This window comes from Heterodontus francisci, unplaced genomic scaffold (assembly GCF_036365525.1).
Source record: "Heterodontus francisci isolate sHetFra1 unplaced genomic scaffold, sHetFra1.hap1 HAP1_SCAFFOLD_234, whole genome shotgun sequence".
Taxonomy (NCBI): domain Eukaryota; kingdom Metazoa; phylum Chordata; class Chondrichthyes; order Heterodontiformes; family Heterodontidae; genus Heterodontus; species Heterodontus francisci.
This window is the reverse complement of record NW_027140371.1, coordinates 2,986,870-2,993,107: the sequence shown is the minus strand read 5'-3', so window position 1 is coordinate 2,993,107 and position 6,238 is coordinate 2,986,870. Positions and strand designations below refer to the sequence as shown.

The 6,238-nt window shown below is 52.6% G+C and overlaps 1 long non-coding RNA gene across 1 annotated transcript; it reads left to right on the top strand.

The window, feature by feature from the left end:
- Positions 1–2,672: 2,672 nt before the first annotated feature.
- On the top strand, positions 2,673–5,025 carry LOC137359387 (uncharacterized). The gene is made up of 3 exons (XR_010971541.1): positions 2,673–2,761; positions 3,836–3,931; positions 4,946–5,025. It is a non-coding gene; the product is annotated as an uncharacterized lncRNA (long non-coding RNA).
- Positions 5,026–6,238: the final 1,213 nt, after the last annotated feature.

Here is a 6,238-nt window from a genome sequence, read left to right as displayed (position 1 = left end):
GGGCGTGCCGCGGAGGCTGAGGGGGGGCGTGACGCGGAGGCTGAGGGGGGGCGTGACGCGGAGGCTGAGGGGGGGCGTGACGCGGAGGCTGAGGGGGGGCGTGACGCGGAGGCTGAGGGGGGGCGTGACGCGGAGGCTGAGGGGGAGCGTGACGCGGAGGCTGAGGCGGGCGTGACGCGGAGGCTGAGGGGGGCGTGATACAGTTATACAGTGAACAGGATGGAAGATTATGGTTTTCTAAAGACTGCTATCTGACATTCTCCTGACACTAGTACCATCCTGTTGACCTGTTGTGTTTTTCTCCATGTCTCACTCTGCAATGTCTCCCTCCCTTGATTACAGAACCCGTGACTTCCCAAACTCAAGAATCGGAGGAACAATTGACTGGAGAATCCACTGAGGGTCCATCCTCTATCCCAGCGGGCTCTGGAAGCTCAGGTATCTGTCTTGTGAGGTTATCATTACAGAATCATCGAATTGGTTACAGCACAGAAGGAGACCATTCAGCCCTCTATATTTGTACTGGCTCTCTGCTTGAGCCATTCACCTACTCCCATTCCCCAACCATTTCCCCATAATCCTGCAGATTTTCCTGTTCAGACAATTATCCAGTTCTTTGTGGAAATCTTCAATTGAACCTGCCTCCAGCACACTCTCAGACAGTGCATTCCAGACACTAACCTCTCGCTGTGTGAATAGGTTTTCCCTCGTGTTGCCTTTCTTCTGTTCCCAACCACCTTAAATCAGTATCTTCTGGTTCTGGAACCTCCCGCCAATGGGAACAGTTTCTTACTGTCAAGTTGAGTCTCTCCTCTCTTTTCTGCATTCGGATTCAGTTTCCACCTGTCGGAACATTTCCACCTGTCTGTCTGCATCCTTTTGACGTCTATCACTATTCTCCTCGTAATTCACAACTTTTGAGTCATTTGCAAATTTTGAAAATGTGCCCGACACATCCAAATCTATGTCATTAAGGCATATCAAGAAAACAATGGTCCAAGCAATATTGAAGAGTCTGGTAGACAGTGTTTGAGGGGAGTGGGGGTACTGTGTTTGAGGGGAGTGGGGTACTGTGTTTGAGGGGAGTGGGGTACTGTGTTTGAGGGGAGTGGGGGTACTGTGTTTGAGGGGAGTGGGGTACTGTGTTTGAGGGGAGTGGGGTACTGTGTTTGAGGGGAGTGGGGTACTGTGTTTGAGGGGAGTGGGGTACTGTGTTTGAGGGGAGTGGGGTACTGTGTTTGAGGGGAGTGGGGTACTGTGTTTGAGGGGAGTGGGGTACTGTGTTTGAGGGGAGTGGGGTACTGTGTTTGAGGGGAGTGGGGTACTGTGTTTGAGGGGAGTGGGGTACTGTGTTTGAGGGGAGTGGGGTACTGTGTTTGAGGGGAGTGGGGTACTGTGTTTGAGGGGAGTGGGGTACTGTGTTTGAGGGGAGTGGGGTACTGTGTTTGAGGGGAGTGGGGTACTGTGTTTGAGGGGAGTGGGGTACTGTGTTTGAGGGGAGTGGGGTACTGTGTTTGAGGGGAGTGGGGTACTGTGTTTGAGGGGAGTGGGGTACTGTGTTTGAGGGGAGTGGGGTACTGTGTTTGAGGGGAGTGGGATCCAGTGTTTGAGGGGAGTGGGATCCAGTGTTTGAGGGGAGTGGGATCCAGTGTTTGAGGGGAGTGGGATCCAGTGTTTGAGGGGAGTGGGATCCAGTGTTTGAGGGGAGTGGGATCCAGTGTTTGAGGGGAGTGGGATCCAGTGTTTGAGGGGAGTGGGATCCAGTGTTTGAGGGGAGTGGGATCCAGTGTTTGAGGGGAGTGGGATCCAGTGTTTGAGGGGAGTGGGATCCAGTGTTTGAGGGGAGTGGGATCCAGTGACTGAGGGGAGTGGGATGCAGTGACTGAGGGGAGTGAGACGCAGAGGCTGGGGGGTGGAGTGTGACACGGTGACTGAGGGGACTGGGATACGGAGACTGAGGGAGGTGTGATACGGAGACTGAGGGAGGTGTGATACGGAGACTGAGGGAGGTGTGATACGGAGACTGAGGGAGGTGTGATACGGAGACTGAGGGAGGTGTGATACGGAGACTGAGGGAGGTGTGATACGGAGACTGAGGGAGGTGTGATACGGAGACTGAGGGAGGTGTGATACGGAGACTGAGGGAGGTGTGATACGGAGACTGAGGGAGGTGTGATACGGAGACTGAGGGAGGTGTGATACGGAGACTGAGGGAGGTGTGATACGGAGACTGAGGGAGGTGTGATACGGAGACTGAGGGAGGTGTGATACGGAGACTGAGGGAGGTGTGATACGGAGACTGAGGGAGGTGTGATACGGAGACCGAGGGAGGTGTGACACAGAGACCGAGGGAGGTGTGACACAGAGACCGAGGGAGGTGTGACACAGAGACCGAGGGGGGTGTGACACTGTGACCGAGGGGAGTGTGACACTGTGACCGGGGGGAGTGGGAGGCGGAGACCGAGGGGGTTGCGGGGCGGAGACCGAGGGGTGTGTCATTCGGAGACCGAGGGGAGCGGGAGACAGTAATGTGGTGAACAGGATGGAAGATTATGGTTTTATAAAGACTGCTATCTGACATTCCCCTGACACTAGTACCATCCTGTTGACCTGTTGTGTTTTTCTCCATGTCTCACTCTGCAATGTCTCCCTCCCTTTATTACAGAACCCGAGACTTCCCAAACTCAGGAATACGAGGAACAATGGACTGGAGAATCCACTGAGGGTCCATCCTCTATCCCAGCGGGCACTGGAAGCTCAGGTATCTGCCTTGTGGGGTTATCATTGCATCATAGAATCAGAGACTGGTTGCAGCACAGAAGGGGGCCATTCAGCCCATTGTACCTGTACTGGCTACCGATAAGAGCTACTCACCTACTCCCACTCCCCAGCCATTTCCCCATCACCCTGCAGTTGCTTTCTTTCAGGATAATATTCCAATTCCCTTTTGAAAGCCTCAATTGAACCTGCCTCCTGCTCACTCTCAGACAGTGCATTCCAGATCCTAACCTCTCACTGTGTGAATAGGTTTTCCCTCGTGTTACCTTTTTTCTGTTCCCAACCACCTTAAATCAGTGTCTCCTGGTTCCGGATCCTCCCGTCAATGGGAACAGTTTCTTCCTGTCAAGTTGAGTCTCTCCTCACTTTTCTGCATTTGGATTCAGTTTCCACCTGTCGGAACATTTCCACCTGTCTGTCTACATCCTTTTCACTATTCTCATAATTCACAAGTTTTGAGTCATCTGCAAATTTTGAAAATGTGCCCTCCACATCCAAATCTATGTCAATGGTCCGAGCAATATTGAAGAGTCCTGTATACAGTGACTGAGGGGAGTGTGATGCACTGACTGAGGGGAGTGTGATGAACTGACTGAGGGGAGTGTGATGCGGAGGCTGAGGGGGGTGTGATGCGGAGGCTGAGGGGAACGTGAGGCGGAGGCTGAGGGGAGCGTGAGGCGGAGGCTGAGGGGGGCGTGCCGCGGAGGCTGAGGGGGGCGTGCCGCGGAGGCTGAGGGGGGCGTGCCGCGGAGGCTGAGGGGGGGCGTGACGCGGAGGCTGAGGGGGGGCGTGACGCGGAGGCTGAGGGGGGGCGTGACGCGGAGGCTGAGGGGGGGCGTGACGCGGAGGCTGAGGGGGAGCGTGACGCGGAGGCTGAGGCGGGCGTGACGCGGAGGCTGAGGGGGGCGTGATACAGTTATACAGTGAACAGGATGGAAGATTATGGTTTTATAAAGACTGCTATCTGACATTCTCCTGACACTAGTACCATCCTGTTGACCTGTTGTGTTTTTCTCCATGTCTCTCTCTCTGCAATGTCTCCCTCCCTTTATTACAGAACCCGTGACTCACCAAACTCAGGAATCCGTGGAACAATTGACTGGAGAATCCACTGAGGGTCCATCCTCTATCCCAGTGGGCTCTGGAAGCTCAGGTATCTGTCTTGTGGGGTTATCATTGCATCATAGAATCAGAGACTGGTTACAGCACAGAAGGGGGCCATTCAGCCCATTGTACCTGCACTGGCTACCGATAAGAGCTACTCACCTACTCCCACTCCCCAGCCATTTCCCCATCACCCTGCAGTTGCTTTCTTTCAGGATAATATTCCAATTCCCTTTTGAAAGCCTCAATTGAATCTGCCTCCTGCTCACTCTCAGACAGTGCATTCCAGATCCTAACCTCTCGCTGTGTGAAAAGGTTTTCCTGTCTCTTTTGCTACTTTTACCACTCACCTAAAACCGGTGTCCTCTGGTTCTGGATCCTCCCACCAATGGGAACAGTTTCTCCCTGTCTACTCTGTCCAGATCCCTTGTGATTTTAAACACCTCGATCAAATCTCCTCTTAATCTTCTCTTCTCCAGGGAGAACAACCCCAGCTTCTCCAATCTATCCACGTATCTGAAATCCCTCATCCCGAGAATCATTCTCGGAAATCCTTCCTGTGCTTTCTCGAATCCCTTAACATCCTTTCCTACCGTGAGGTGCCTGGAACTTGACACAATACTCGAGTTGACGCTGAACTGGTGTTTAATACAGTTTAACATATCTTCCTTGATTCTTGTCCCCTGTGCCCCAGTTTATAATTCCTGAAATTCCCAATGTTATATTTACCACTTTCTCACATTCCCTTGGGTAGCGGGATGCAGCGACGGAGGGGAGCGGGATGCAGCGACGGATGGGAGCGGGATGCAGCGACGGATGGGAGCGGGATGCAGCGACAGATGGGAGCGGGATGCAGCGACGGAGGGGAGCGGGATTCAGCGACGGAGGAGAGCGGGATGCAGCTCGGAGGGGAGTGTGATACAGTAATGTAGTGAACAGGATGGATGATTATGGTTTTATAAAGACTGCTATCTGACATTCTCCTGACACTAGTACCATCCTGTTGACCTGTTGTGTTTTTCTCCATGTCTCACTCTGCAATGTCTCCGTCCCTTTATTACAGAACCTGAGACTTCCCAAACTCAGGAATCCGAGGAACAATCGACTGGAGAATCCACTGAGGGTCCATCCTCTATCCCAGCGGGCTCTGGAAGCTCAGGTATCTGTCTTGTGAGGTTATCATTACAGAATCATCGAATTGGTTACAGCTCAGAAGGAGACCATTCAGCCCTCCATATTTGTACTGGCTTTCTGCATGAGCCATTCACCTACTCCCATTCCCCAACCATTTCCCCATAATCCTGCAGATATTCCTGTTCAGACAATTAACCAGTTCTTTGTGTAAGTCTTCAATTGAACCTGCCTCCAGCACACTCTCAGACAGTGCATTCCAGACCCTAACCTCTCGCTGTGTGAATAAGGTTTCCCTCGTGTTGCCTTTCTTCTGTTCCCAACCACCTTAAATCAGTGTCTTCTGGTTCTGGAACCTCCCGCCAATGGGAACAGTTTCTTCCTGTCAAGTTGAGTCTCTCCTCTCTTTTCTGCATTCGGATTCAGTTTCCACCTGTCGGAACATTTCCACCTGTCTGTCTACATCCTTTTGACGTCTATCACTATTCTCCTCGTAATTCACAACTTTTGAGTCATCTGCAAATTTTGAAAATGTGCCCTACACATCCAAATCTATGTCATTAAGGCATATCAAGAAAACAATGGTCCAAGCAATATTGAAGAGTCTGGTAGACAGTGTTTGAAGGAAGTGGGATACAGTGTTTGAGGGGAGTGGGATACAGTGACTGAGGGGAGTGGGATACAGTGACTGAGGGGAGTGGGATACAGTGTTTGAGGGGAGTGGGATACAGTGACTGAGGGGAGTGGGATACAGTGTTTGAGGGGAGTGGGATACAGTGACTGAGGGGAGTGCGATGCAGTGACTGAGGGGAGTGAGACGCAGAGACTGAGGGGAGTGTGACGCAGAGGCTGGGGGGTGGAACGTGACACGGTGACTGAGAGGACTGGGATACGGAGACTGAGGGAGGTGTGATACGGAGACTGAGGGAGGTGTGATACAGAGACTGAGGGGTATGATACAGTGACTGAGGGGAGTGAGACACAGAGACTGAGGGGAGTGTGGCGCAGAGGCTGGGGGGTGGAGTGTGACATGGTGACTGGGATACGAAGACTGAGGGAGGTGTGATACGGAGACTGAGGGAGGTGTGATACAGAGACTGAGGGAGGTGTGATACAGAGACTGAGGGAGGTGTGATACAGAGACTGAGGGAGGTGTGATACAGAGACTGAGGGAGGTGTGATACAGAGACTGAGGGAGGTGTGATACAGAGACTGAGGGAGGTGT